The sequence below is a fragment of the Equus asinus genome, chromosome 4, assembly GCF_041296235.1.
Source record: "Equus asinus isolate D_3611 breed Donkey chromosome 4, EquAss-T2T_v2, whole genome shotgun sequence".
NCBI classification, from domain to species: domain Eukaryota; kingdom Metazoa; phylum Chordata; class Mammalia; order Perissodactyla; family Equidae; genus Equus; species Equus asinus.
This window is the reverse complement of record NC_091793.1, coordinates 75,666,504-75,681,378: the sequence shown is the minus strand read 5'-3', so window position 1 is coordinate 75,681,378 and position 14,875 is coordinate 75,666,504. Positions and strand designations below refer to the sequence as shown.

At 39.8% G+C, this 14,875-nt stretch overlaps 1 protein-coding gene and 1 pseudogene across 1 annotated transcript in view; one reads left to right on the top strand and one right to left on the bottom strand.

Annotated features, from left to right (window-relative positions):
• The window catches only part of DPP10 (dipeptidyl peptidase like 10), a 1,237,611-nt gene that overhangs the window by 288,856 nt on the left and 933,880 nt on the right, over nt 1–14,875 (top strand). The window lies entirely within an intron of this gene.
• On the bottom strand, nt 1,002–1,102 carry LOC123285398 (U6 spliceosomal RNA; annotated as a pseudogene).

Here is a 14,875-nt window from a genome sequence, read left to right as displayed (position 1 = left end):
GTCCAGACTCCTCTCCTCTTTTGTATTTGATGAGCAAACCTCAAAGGAGCCAGGAGAGACATTATTACTTAGAACTCTGAATAAGGAATCAAAGAAAACTGCTCAAGGAGTTTTCCAACAACAAAAGGAAAATGGAAATATGAATGAATGTCCTAAAGAACAAGGTGCCATTATCTTTCTCCAGCTGCCTCATGCCCCCTCATCATTTAAGCATAAAATGATTAAAAATCAGAAAAGCAAAGCTTAACTCACCAATGAAACACTGTTCTTGAAACTCAAGTTGAGACATACAAAAGACTTCCTAGGCTAATCAAAATATATGTGTTTATACTCACACACGTGTATATATTCTTAATGAGAATACACTCTCAATATCTTATAGCTAGTTCTGAATGATTTTCTATGCCATCTTAGAGTAAAGGTTAAGTGAAGGAGCATTCCTTCTCCCTTATTAAGCAATGGAAATATAAATAAGAGAAGGATGGAGGGAGAGTGGTGGGAATGCCTTTTCCCATCCCTATGCCCCGGCATTTAGATGTTCGTCACACACACACAGTATTAGCCCTTTCGGATCCATCTTACCTGACAACTTTCCCTTAAGAATAATAAATTGTGTCCTTCACTAGTAAAAATGAGTCTTTGGTCTGTCTTTGTTTTTATCAGTCGTTTATCCTTTGTAAGGGTGATAAGTATGAGATCCTTTATTTAAGGGCTGTTGAAAGGAATTTTAAACACAAACACTGTACTTTTTGAATAAGAAAGTCACCTACAAGGTACATTCTCCAACATTTAGCTGCATTCGCTTGTGCTGATACGGAAGCATTTGTGACACATAGCCTTAGCAAGCATTAGCATATAGGCATACATGGCCTATTTATATAGGTCTTTTTAAATTATAAAGTATACAAAACTGCATAAAACTTATGAGTACATTTTAATAAGTACTTCTAAGAAGAAAATCTGTAAAACCATTGCTAGGTCAAGCAATAGAACACTTTTGGAAAAATACAGAGTGCTTCAGGAGTTTGCACGTCATCCTTGGGCAGAGTTTGGGCTCTCTTCTCTGGATCATTCCAGTTGTGGGTCATGTGCTTCCTAGCACTGTACATTATTAGTGTTGTTCTTGACTTACCCCACTGTCACTTAGTCATTTCACTGTTACCAAAAGTACTTACTTTGACTTTGCACTTCTATTATGCCTTTGCCAGGCAACTTTTTTCCCCACTCAAACACTGGATTATCTCAGTTACTAATGCATCTCCTTGAGAATTTGCTCTAAACCAGTGCCACTCAAATTATGGTCCATCAGCGCTGAGCTATAAACTGTTAGTTACTGGCCTGCTATGAAATTGAGTATAGAGATTGAGAGTAAGTTCTTAAAATATTTACGGCAATTTGTCAAAGAAATTTTATGACTCAAATTTAGTAATAAAAAATATATGGGCCTTGCATTTTGTATGTCATTTTTATTTTATTTTTCTAGAAATTCATTTTTATACTATTTTACAAAAATATATAACCATGAAAAATTGGAAGTAAAACAAAACGAAATAAACAAAAATCTGGCCCTTCACCAGGATAGTTTGGGAAGTGCTGCTGTAAAGGGATAGAAATTGCATGCAGAATACTTTTCGCTTGGTGGATCCTGTGAGAAATAGGCACCTTGGGCATCCCAAATTCTCCAGTTAGGACAAAGGGAATTTTCCATTCTGGGCAGAAAAGCTTGGCATTCAAACCATGTCTTTTATGAAGACTCAGTTTCTAGAAAGAATGGACTGCTTTATTTGTTTTTACCAGTGTCTTTTATGCCCCATGGCTACTAGCCCATTAGTGGTGGTTAAGAATTATAAGATTTACACTGATATATGAACAAGGGGGCTTGTCCCAGCATGCCTTTAGTTGTAAAAATATTAAAAATACATAAACACCAAAGAACAAGGGACTCGTATACTAAATTTTGGAGCATACAATGATGGCACGCCCTTGATCATTCAACATGCTTATGGTAAAAGAAATCATTACTTGTCATGTATTCTCTACATAATGTTGTGCTTGGGGAAAAAATTAAGGTACAAAAGAGTATATTTATTATGACAAATTTTGGTAAATAAAACATGTCTTCACGTGGAGAGAGACACATACATAAAATTGTTCTCAATAATTATCCTTGGGTGGTAGGGTTATGTGTTATTTTTCAGTTTTTTTCTTTATGGTTTTTTTGTGTTTTGTATCAAATATACTTTCCTTTTTCATTTTTTTTAAGCATATGAAAGAAATTGGGTGGTTGGGGCAGCTAGGAAAGTTTGTAATGAAGGTAAAGAGACCACTGAGAAACTTCAGGAGTCAAGGAGTCCAAGACAAAGATGTGATGAAAGCAAAGTATGTGGGAGGCTGAGTGGAGAAGAAGAAAATAATCTGTGCAATGACACCAGAATTTCAAAATCTGTTTAAAAAACAAATGATGACTGGGTCCTATCTCAGACCAAATGAATCAGTATTTTGGAGGGAGGGGCAGGCATCAATATTTTAACACCTCCCCAAGTGATTCCAATGTTCCACCAGGTTTCAGAGCCATTGGAGTAGATGCCAGTTCTCCTGTTCTGCTAAATGAGTCCGTGTTGGTTGGCTGGCTTTCAGGAACAGGAGTTAGATTATTCCAAAGCACAGGGCTAAGACTAGAAATAATGGGATCTCCCTCTCACAAATGCCCTATCTCCCCTCAGTGCTGGTGGCATTGGCTGAGGATTATTTGTGTATGATTACAAGTTTGGAAATACCAGTTGAAATAACCTAAGCATTCTAAATATTAAAAGCTAATTCTTTAATGAGATAAAGCTATGATCTGGAAGTTGAATGGAGTGATTGCTTTGGGGTATACAGAGCTACATCCAAGTCAATCCTCTTGAAAATGTTAATTAGCACCAAACAAAGAACAATGGAAGATGTTTGCTTTCTTCCTTGGAGACCAAGACTGGGACAAGTCATTCTGCATGTGAGCAGAATGTGGAAATGGCAAAGAGATTTAAATAACAAATTTTAATAGGTTTCATCCCACTGGGAGAGACACTTTTGATTATCTATGACCTATACCAATTATCATGATTCTCCCACTGGCTGACCATAATTTTAATAACTAATCAAACTCAGCCTGCAGGTTCTGTGAAATGCCAAATACGTACAAGCACTTTTGCTAGTTACAAAGCTAGTACTTGCTCCCTGACCTTTTGACAATTTCTCCAACTACTTATTCACACTCCAGCCACATGTTTAAATGCTCGGCGTTGATTTGGTCCTCACTGATCCCAGGCGCTACCTGTTAGGGCTGAGAAATGACCTTCTGTGGACATCCAGGGAGGCCTGCCCTGCTGTGAGAAGAATTCCAAAAGAATCTTGGCTGGAAATTTAATGCAGATCTAAAAAGGGGGCTGGTGAAATTTCATGTAGTGGAATGAGACACAATAAGTCCCTGGAGGTGGTCTAGGGCCAAGCAAGTATCTGACACAACAAGGTTAGCCAATGAGCTAGCATGAGGTTAACCAGGGCAACCAGATTGAAACAGGTGTCTGCCTCCTAGGAGATTTCCACCCGGCTACCATTCCCCAGGTTGTAACTTACATGGTCATAGCTTACGCTGAAAACTTCATGAAAATCCTGTTCACTTCTCCTGTTCCATGATTTGGTGTCTGCATCCTTGACTACACCACTGTTTCTAAATCTTCAATATTTTGTTAAATGCAGATTGTGACTAGGTCAGTGAGCCTGGCATGGGGCCTGAGATCTGAATTTCTAACAAGCTCCCAGGTGATGCATCCACTATTGTGCCAGACCATGCTATGAATAACAAGGCCCCAGCAGAGGGTCTCAAACATTAGTGTGCATCAAAACTACCTGAGAGTCTTGTTAAAACACAGATTGCTGGACCCTGCCCCAGAGTTTGTGATTCAGCAGTCTAGGGTGGGACCAGGAATTTGCATTTTCAAAGTTCTCAAGTGAAACTGAGGGTTGGGATTCACACTTCTGTGAGCCACTGCCATAGATGGTTCTGCTCCCAGCTGAATTCAGCTATAACTACCCAGAAGGATGGGTTACCGCCCCTTCCCCTGAACATGTGCTGTCTCCCATCCTTTTTTGGCAGTTTATTCAGGAATGAGAATGAAAGATAATAATCTTACTCTTCAGCTATCTGTAAAATAGAAAGTAAACCTTCCAAGCTTTTTGACACTGAAATGTTATAGCAATAGAAAAGAGGAATAAAGCAAAACAAAATCATGCAACCACTCTGATCACAGTCTAGAAGGAAAAACTGATGGAAGACGTGTCAACCTGCTGTCATCTTTCAGTCTGTACCATCAGTGCCTGCCCAACAATCATCCTACAGCCACTCATGCCTGGAGCTGGATAGTAAAGAGCATCTCTTTTTTACCTACTCTCATGGAGCCTAAAGAGACACGACTCACAGTCCTGTCCATAGCAGTGGTTCTCATACTTTTGCAGGCATCAGAATTCTCTAGAAGTCTGTTAAAGCAGATCGTTGGTCTGAGGTAGGTCCTAAGAAGTTGTATTTCTAAAGAGTTCCCAGGTGGTACTAAAGCTGCTAGTCTCAGAACACACTTAGTAAACCACTGTTTTAAGGAACAACTTAAGGGATACCCTTGCTTTACTTGCTTAAATTTTCCACCAATTAAGACAGAAAAGAAAACTAAAACGTTATTTTTGCTGATGAAGCTGACATTGGAAACTATGATATAGGCATAAGTCAAGTTCGTATGGCTTTCCTGAGGCTGGCCCCCAGAATTAGATGCACATCTGCACCCCTTCTCAGGCAGCACTGAACCCCACAAACATCCCCTTACGGGGCCCTGCTCCTGGAAAACAAATGGTGTACAGACGCAGAGCACAATTCATGCTCGCTGCAGACAGCTAGCTCCCAGGAAATGAAGCGAGAAAGGACAGAGATAAGCAAACTCAGTGCCTTCTGTCAAGCCCATCAATCAGGTAAATCACTTCTCTCTCCCAAGGAAAGTAGGAAATGAGGAAATAGAAGGAGACCAGGAATGATGAGCTAATGGATATCCTTCCTCTGGAAACAGAAGTGGGCAATTAATTAGTATTTCCCCCACAAAGAATGTAAGGCTCAAGCTTGCCAACCCACTCCCACCTCAAAGACCAGGCTAATGTTTCCCCCAGCGAGTTTAATTAGTGACTAAATTAAGCTCAACTTCTATCCTGTCTTAGACTAGTTGCTTTACCACTCTGAGCCTCAGTTTTACATCTACACATTGGTGATATTCAATCAAATCCCCAAAGATCATGGTGAGAATTTATATCTATGAGGGACTGTCTATACAGCAATTTCCCTTCTCTTCCTTCCTTCTTCATCATTTAGCCCTGTGACTTACAATGAAATATTCCATATTATATTGGAACTTGAAGAACTTCTAATCTTGAGGAAAAGTGCACAAATATATGTTGATGCAAGTAATCTGTAATCAATCTAGAAATCAAAATTGCAGTGAGTTTGTTATGAGCCAGGTCTGAGGATTAGCCCAGGGCCTTCCTTCCCCAAGGAAGGAAGGGCACCAAAGAAGTGGGGTGTACAGAGTGGTTATATACCATATTGGAACAAAAAGCATACATCACACATGACAAGAATATCTCTTTTACTACTCTTAAGAGATGTTTAGCTGGCACAGCAGGTCAGTGGACTCAAGGTGAGCAGAGCAGGTCCGTAATTAATCCTTAGTTTCCAGGAAGAGATGCTTATCCTTAAAGAAATGCTGATATGGGGGGAAGCTACATTCCTATCTTTAAGGGCATCATTCTTGTCTTTGGGACATTGTAAACGTTAAAGAAGATGTACAATGCATGCTCAACAGGCCACATCAAGCCCCTTTGGAAAAAGAATGTCAGGCCGAATTAGTTTTGCACCAAATGGCTTCCTCATATACTCCAATATATACTATCGCTTTTCATTTATTTGTCATATGAAAATGTTAATTACAGTGTAAAGCAATGTATAGATGCGCTAAAAAGATGTATAGATGGGCTAAAAAGAGATTAGTGTGAAGATTAAAGGAAATAATACATAAAATGCCTAAGGAAATCCTTAGCACATGATTTCTAAGTTAGAAATATAAAATATATATGTATATATACATATATATATAGTTCAGAGTACCAGATGGGGAAGGGATCTGCAGTTGTCCTGCAGTGGTTCCATTGGAGCATCATGGTCTGGTTGGCTGCAGGAGGAAAGACAGGACTGTTAACAGCAAGAGAGGATGAGGACATTTTAGGGATGGGGAATGACATGGGCAGAGACTTAGCAGAAAGGTTCAAGAGGCCAATGAGACAGGCATCCAGAGTAGGGTGGGGTGATCATTTGTTCTGCTCACAACCAGTTCCAGTCCTGAGCCAATCACCAGACTGGACAGGTCCCCCAGCCTGAGTCTTTTGTATCCATGGCCCATCCTAGTTGCCAGCACTGAGAGCACAAACAGCAGCAATTTCTTGGCCTTTTATGTATAATGAGCCGATTGATTCGAATGTCAGGGCAACTCTCAAAGTCTGGAGAGCAAGCAGTCCATTCTCTGCTTGAGCATAGTTATTTTTCTTTCCTTAAATCACCGCACGTTAAATGGCTGCACATTAAAATCTCCTGAGAGCATTAAAAATAGTAGAAATTCCTAGGCTATCCCCTGAAATCATTGAAATTCAAATCTCAGAGGGTGGAGCCTGGTATCTGAATGCTTTTTAAAAGCCCCCCAAGTGATTCTAATTTGCAGCCTGGATTAGAAAAGTCTGCTTGAGGCCAAGGTAGCTGGCTCCCCCGCCAGAGATGGCATTTCTATCATTGATTGTCTCAGGAATGATTATGAAACAATTAACAACAGTTAACCAGACTGTGAGTATCCTATGGATAAGAACAATACCTGCACGGGATTATGAAATAAAATACCAAATGAAAGCATGATTTTCAAACATAAACTGGGATTCTGATTTAGGTGTAAAATAAATAGTCCAGCAAACTAAGTGACTGTATTTAAATAAATGGTTAAATTTCAGTCATGTTAGTAAATTATACAAGTTATTTTGCAAAAACAGAGATTGCGAATACGGCAACAACTTAATAAAAAGATGGACACGACTACTTGAGTTTGGATTAGGTCATTTAATGCAGATTTACTTTTTTAATGATTAATATCTCTCCATTTGCATTCTTTTGTTGCTAAAGTTGTTTGAATAAATATATTGGAGAAATCTTATTTTAGTTAGCAGGACTGGGAAATGAACCTGTGCTAGTGTCCATACTCTTCCATTCATTCATTCATTTACTCATTCATTTATTCAACAATCCCTCCTTTAGGGTACCTAGTACTGGATTAGGAAATGGTTATAGTATTTGTGAGTAAAACAGAATTGGTTTTTGACCTCTTGGTGTTTAAAATCTAATGGAAGAAAGACAGTAAATAAGGAAACACATAAATGATAGGTTATACTAAGTGTGATGAAAAGAACAAACAGGATATAGTGATTAGAGGACACTGTCTGTGTTAGGGCAGGGAGGTCACTGCTATGACAGAATCTCAAGATCCTCTCCACCCTTCTGAGTCAAGACAGCAGGATGAGGTGGAGCCAACCATAAGACAAGGGGAGCTGTGAGGCAGAGGGTGCCAAAGCAATGAAGAACTTGGATGTTCAAGGCTCTGAAAGAAATACACGCCAAAGGAGAGAGTCATCACAAACATGCGTTCATTGTCATGTCTTTCATTTTCCAGCTGTATTCTTTGCATCTTTTGTGTGCCATTTTTTTTCTTTTTAGCATCAACTGAAGTCAATATTTATTATTTCCCATATGGGAGGAGTTGATACGCTGTGAAGATGGAGGGAAGAAAGGAAAAAACATCTGGTGGGAGGAAGAATTATGATGTAAGAGAGGCATTACATACAATATATGAAGGTATGTTGGTTCAGAAAAAGGCAAAGAAAGGTACTAGCATTACTTGGGGATCTGGAGAATCATGCAGGAACTTATCCATGAGAAGGGCTGTGTAGACTCTGGGGAATCAAGGTCGTGATCCAAGGTGGTTTGGTTGGCAACAGTTGAAATTGGAGGGAAGACACACAAGCATTTAAATAGAGAAAAAGTTTTTACACCTAGATAAGAAAACAGGAGAACCAACTCAGTTCAGCTCTCCATGTTTGTCACCTAATCTAGGAGCTTCTAAAATAGTTCACGATCAGAAATGATTTCACTGTCGTTCTTGGATCTCGCTGAATGTTAGAGTAACCGGGCGAACTTCAGAAGAGCTCTGGGGTCTAAGCCCCACCACAGACACATAAACCCAACTTTCAATGAGTAGGGCCAGGGAATGACACTGGACACTGAGAATACACTCAAGAAAGATTATAAACCACCATCCCTGCCCTCACAGGGCTTCAGTCATTATCAGCGGTGTCGACGCATTACCGCAGTATGGCAAGAACACCCTGTCTCCCTCCACCTCTCCTTTCCTTGCCCCCTTCCATTGTTAACTGTCAGACATTCAGAAATTTCTAAGCATATTCTCTCAAGTTATTTTCCTTGCCTGAAATACCAATTTTTTTCTTTTTTCTTACTGGGAAAATTCTGCTCATCCTTTAAGAATCAATTCAAATATTATCTCTTAAGTGAAATAATTATTCACACTTCTAGGAAAAATTAATTATTTTCTTGGCAAAACACTATGACGAAAGCTCTGTTGAAGTACTTCTCACACTGGTCACTGAGTGACTACTCTAAATATCAGACTATAAACTCTTCAAGAGCTTAGTTGTATTAAAATGTATGCCATCTGGCCTGGTGCCCTACAGTATATTAAGTCTTGAATATATGGAGGAAGGAAAGAGAGAGGGAAATTAGGAGGGAGGGATGGGAGAAGGACACAAGTAAATAAGAGTGAATAAACTAATTTGCACACCGGGGTGCCTTTGGCAGTCAGGGCTGTTCAGGTACCAGAGACATCAGAGAAAGGGTATCAAAAGGGAAAATAGATGTGACACAGAGACTTTACTCATATACATGCTTTCAACATTTTTAACTCATTATGTGATCTTTTTAGCTTTAGAATGCTATCTTCAAATAAACTCTTATTAGGTGGCCTAACTTATATAATAGAATTCAGTAGGTCTCAGAGTGTGATCCCCAATACCATCAGCATCTCAGAACTTGTTAGAAACGCAAATTCTCACAACCCACCCCAGACCTACTGAATCAGCAGCTCTGGGGATGGGACCCAGCATTCTGATTGTAGAAGCTTTTCCGAGTGTTTCTCATGTGTGCTCAAGGTTGAGAAGCACTGGCATAGATACAAGTGATGTTATTCTGGTTGATAGCTGTTATTCTGGTTGATAGCTGACAACCCTAACACCCTATCCACCCCACACACTCACAAACACTGTTCTGTGGGGATCCGCTCCATTGAGTCCCCAGGTTCTCATAGAATAAAATCTAATAGGCTGGCCTTGCAGCTTTGGGTCCCCTTCTGTGTTAAACGCAATTCTCAGTGTTGGCTGACTCTCGGGTTCCCATAGTTCTCTGCATATGTACTTCAAGAGGAGTTATTTCTGATGATTAGTTTTAAATCCAGACTTTTCCTAACTAGCACAACTATGTGTCTAATGTCTATCAGAACTTTTGCCTGAAAAAACAATCAGTTAAAGCAGTCACCAGTTTCATGTGTGCAGCCGGTTCAACCCTGTACACCTTCAACCCAATAATTCCTTCATAACACTGTTGCCTTCGTGAGTGGCCATCCACACTTGTGCAGGTGCTGTCAACATAGCACCCGCTGAGTGCATCCCCAAGCTACCACTCCAGTGAGTCAGATTTTACTCAGTTGAAGTTCTCGTTCTGAGAGGCAGTCTAATCTGAGGGCTTTTTTCCTCCTCTGCTTAAGAATTCATAGCTGTGTTAATTTAGCATCCCTCCTCATTACATAGCTTCTGAGTAAGTTATATAGTAATGATGAATGATAAATCAGATGGCCAGGCCTACATTACTCACGACATTTTAATAGTATTAATCTGGGATAGCTTTTAATTGTCCATTCTACAGTCTTTAATGCTAAGAAGATATAGATGTTTCCATTATTCTAATTGTATTTCAGATAAATGTATGGGCTAAAAATTTCCCTCTAACCCTGTAAAAAATAAAGCTAAATTAGAGATGTCTCTATGCATTAAAAATGAATTATTTTACAGCAAAACCTTGATTAATCACACTAGAAAATAGCAGGAACCTCAGTTAACTGTATGTTGTCTAAGCTGCCTGGAAAATGACATCATAAAGGATAGAAAAATAAAATTTCATCATAAAATTTTAAAAAATATATTTAAAAAAACATTCAAAGCAACCTTCTCTGCTTTTCATATGTGTAATCTAGTTAAGTAAAAATTGATGTTCAGGTAGCCTTGTGGTCCAGTAAGATTTTTAGTTACAAAACAAAAAGTTGATTATTTTCAAAGGCCCCATTTGGAAGACAAGAAATGGACTAATTCATTGTCAAAGGATTTTCACCAAGACAATTGAGACAAATTGGGTTAATTTTGAAGTTATTGAAAACACCACTTTCCAAGTGTTCTCCTTAATCAAACTTTTACCTCAGTAGCTGCATGTATTGATCATATTTAAGAGAAAGAGGGAGTCACCCAGAAAAGTAAAATTTCCAGATAATCGATGCTTTCTATATTAACTACCCAAACATTTGTACATTAAACATTTTGGTTGTGGTCAAACTGTTTGTGGCCTGATCAAACAGAGAACAAAGACTGTCTTTAGATGTTCCCAATAGCATTGGTATCATTCATAAAAACACGGTTAATATGGCAGTAACGAGGCTATAAATCATGCTTATCCTTCAGACAGTAGAACTCAGTATTTTTCCTTGCTTCTACACTAAATAGTCCCAGACTGGTGGTCTGTAAATATTAAAGAAAAAAGAAATCAAGACAGAAAACTGTTTAGTTTTATCTTCTCTTTCTGCTATCTCTGAGTGCCACTATGGTCTGGAACAAAATTTTCTACAAAGTTATTTGGGTCCTACGCTGAAAGTGACTCTGCCTATCCTACTTCACAACCAGAAAGTTGTGGGGACAAGACTAGTCATTTGGACCAAGAAAGCAGAGCACAGAAGATTTATAAGGGTTTAGGCAGCACTAGGTCAGAGGCCAGGGAAATAAGTTGAGATCAAGAGAGCAGAATGAGATCTCTAAAGACTATGCAGTTAGACAGCACCCGGGAAATTGCCAAGAATTGGAGGGTCAGAACAAAATGAAAAGTCAAAGCGCTAGGCAAAATAGTTAGCAACTAGAGATTTATGGAAATTGAAACAGATGGAAGAATTTGAAAAAAATAAACAATATTTGGAATCAGATGTAAGGAAAGGACACCAACAGAGAGGCAATTGATAGATATAGCTTCAACATTCATTACTTTCTTAAATCCTGCATCCACCCACTTCTCACCATCTGCACAACCACCACAGCAATCTGAGCTATCATATCTCTTTCAGAAGGTCTACTACTATCAAAGTCTCTCTAATAGTCTCCCCATGCAGGAGATGCTGTTGCTGGCTCACCCAGATGCTCTTTGCCAGGCAGTCGGGCCCACCTCCTGCAGCTGTGAGCATCGGCTGCTGATGGTCTGCAGTTGCACCCTCCCCTAAGAATTGTCCTCAGCATGTAGGGAAATACCTGGGAGAGCACACCCTCCCTTCTGCATGTATCCTGCAGCTAATGTCTAACTGATACTGACCTACAAAAGCCCAGCTCCCTTGCCTTGAGGTGAGATACATCTGTGGTACTGTGCACGCTCCAGAGTTTCCCATGGAATCAGGCTGAGTGCAGCTAGATGTCAGCTAAAGCAGGTCTTCACTGAGCTTCCAACATGACAGTATTCCAGTTTCCTCATTCCTTAGAGGCTTTTCTTCTGAGCTCTCTCCCACTTGCACAAGTATCTCTTTCTCAGGCTCTACTTCTCAGAAATCTGATGTAACATACCCTGACTTTACATTTCTGCCCTACAGCATGAGTGAATATAGTTATTGAACTTAGGATAATGACATGATTTTCCAGAATTGTATTTTTAATTTCATTCTAGAGAGAAGACATTTCACATCATCATTAAAATGCGTGAAATTTGTATTTCACATCATTAAAATGAGTGAAATTTGCACTGAAAAGGAAAAAGGGCACAACTCAATTTCTGACTTCATGGAGATCGAATATTGTCCTGTTTCTTACTGGTTCTATTTGGAAAATGTTTGAGAAAGTCTGAAAATGAACAAATACATAAAACAGAAAAATGAAAATACTTTAGAAATAAAAAATGTTTTTTTAAAAAGAAGTAAAGCAGGGAACTAAGAATTCATGTTGGCTGCTTTGACTTTTTATGGGTACATGACACACACGAACACATACAATATTCCAGTCTTTTGTTGTTTTCCTCATGTTACAGCTGAAATCACTGAGGCTCAGATGACTTAAGAAACTTCCTCAAGATCACGTAACTAGTAAGTCTTAAGTTGTCCTTTGAGTCAAGGTATCTGACTCCAAATCCTTGGTATGTTTCCGTCCACAGAGATGTTTCAAAGGGCATCCTAACAAGCGCTAACTGGGCAAAATCCTTAGGCAGCAAAAAAAAGGGAGGAGGGGTAGTTTTTTTTTTTAAGATTTTATTTTTTCCTTTTTCTCCCCGAAGCCCCCCAGTACATAGTTGTATATTCTTCGTTGTGGGCCCTTCTAGTTGTGGCATGTGGGACACCACCTCAGCGTGGTTGGATGAGCAGTGCCATGTCCGCGCCCAGCATTCGAACCAATGAAACACTGGGCCACCTGCAGTGGAGCACGCGAACTTAACCACTCGGCCACGGGGCCAGCGAGGAGGGGTAGTTTTAGTGATTTAAGCAAATTTGGAAAATACTACATATAATTTCCCTGTTAAGAGACAATTCTCCCTTGATCTCTCACATTTCTATACAGTTGTCTGAGCAAAAGCATTTTAAGAATTTAAGAATGTCAATTGAAGAATGTTCGTATAAGGAGACCTTCCAGGATAATAAAGTAGAGCTGCTTCCCTCCCCTCCCTGGAGAGATTTGCTTGTATTCCTGGGTAATGAAGATAATATCTCCCTCTGTGAGGGAGAATAGATGGGTTTACTAGCAGTCCTCTTATAAGATTGGGGCTTTTCTAAGCTCACTGTTTTTCAGAGGTGACACAGACTCCCGGGCCCTCCATCTATCACCCCCATGGGACTTGGTAGGTAAGGGGAACCGAGGAAAGCACGGAGCTTGTGTTGTGTGCTGTGATGGGAATAATAAACTATCTGAATCCATTTGAGCTCATTACCTCCTTGCCAGCCAAACCTGGGGAAGTCTGAAAGCCAACCTAGCCCCTTCCCACAAAGCTACTGCTTAGGAACTATGTGACAACCTGACAACCTCCCTCCTAAGAATTCCAAACTCGAAGGAAGGGCTCCAAGAAGTCTTCTAATAAGGAGACACATTCATTTTCTGTTTTACCTAATGTGACTCATTTTCCTCTATTGCACATTGACGTGGAACACAGCCCCACAGTGGTGGAAAGGCAGATGGCAGAGCTGGTTTGAGGGCTTACAAATAACACTCTGCTTGTTGCTACTTTCCCTGTCTCACTTGAAAGTTGGTTCTCCCCTTTCCATTGACAAACAGAAGAATTCATGAGGCAGATGCTACGCCTCCTCTGAGTCACTGCTTTTATTTGCTTTTCCTGTATCAACCACCTTCCTAGTTTTAATTACATGGCTTGGCACATTCTTGAAGTAAGGGTAAATTCACAACAGAGATTTTTCTCCTCTTAAACAGTAGCTCTGGAGGAAGCCCTAAACATTAGATCAAGAATCCACTGGATGTCTCTGCTTTCTCTACGTCTTTTCTCCTGCTTCCTCTAATTGCTATGCAGTGCCATCTAACCACTAAAAGAGAATCTGACTTTCTTCTCCCTCCTGTTGCATTTCTGGGTATAATGGTATAAACAACTAAGAAGCTGAAATAATGTGATGTGAACTCTTCTCAAAGCCGGTCTGAGAATTCTGCAAGAACTACCAAGTAATAAAAAAGAACTCAGCTGGAAATATACATTCAAAAAATAAATTGGAAGATGGCTTTAAATGCTTTTGAGTGGTCCCAAGGAATATAAAAGGAAGCAGAATACAGAAAACGATAAACAAAACTTGCAGGGCTGACTCAATAAGCAGCTCTTAAAATAGCTGTGAGTTCCCCTCCTAATACCCGGCAGGCTTCCAATAACCAGATAGACAAATCGAACAATTAGATGCTATGAGGCAGCATCAGAACAGATCCATAACGTAACATTCAGAGTGGAGCCTTAACCACTGTCTGAATAAAAATGGTGCTGGGCAAAAGAGATTATTTCTGACCACAACAAAATAGCAACAAAACTCTGTGCAATATATTCCTTTTTTGAGCATCTCTGATGTGTCTGATGGTTTGATGTGTATAGGGATGCTGAGATGAGACACAGACTTTTCCAGAATCTAGAGAAGGAAACAGATGAGCAAAATAGTTAATAAAATATGGTTTGGTAAGTGTTATAAAAGCAACGTATATGTGCTGTTGGGAGATCGGGGAGAAAGGTGTTTCACCCAGATATCAGGTATAGGAAGGGACTGAGTCCTGATGTAAGTCTTCCTGGATTAGTAAAACTTTTCCAGGTAAAAAACCAGAGAATAGTAATTCTAAGAAGATGTAGTGGCGCATTCAAGGCCATCAGGCTGTGAAAGGGCTGGTCCTTTTGGAGACGCTGCTGGTCAGTCTGGCTGGAGTGTTGAAAACACAC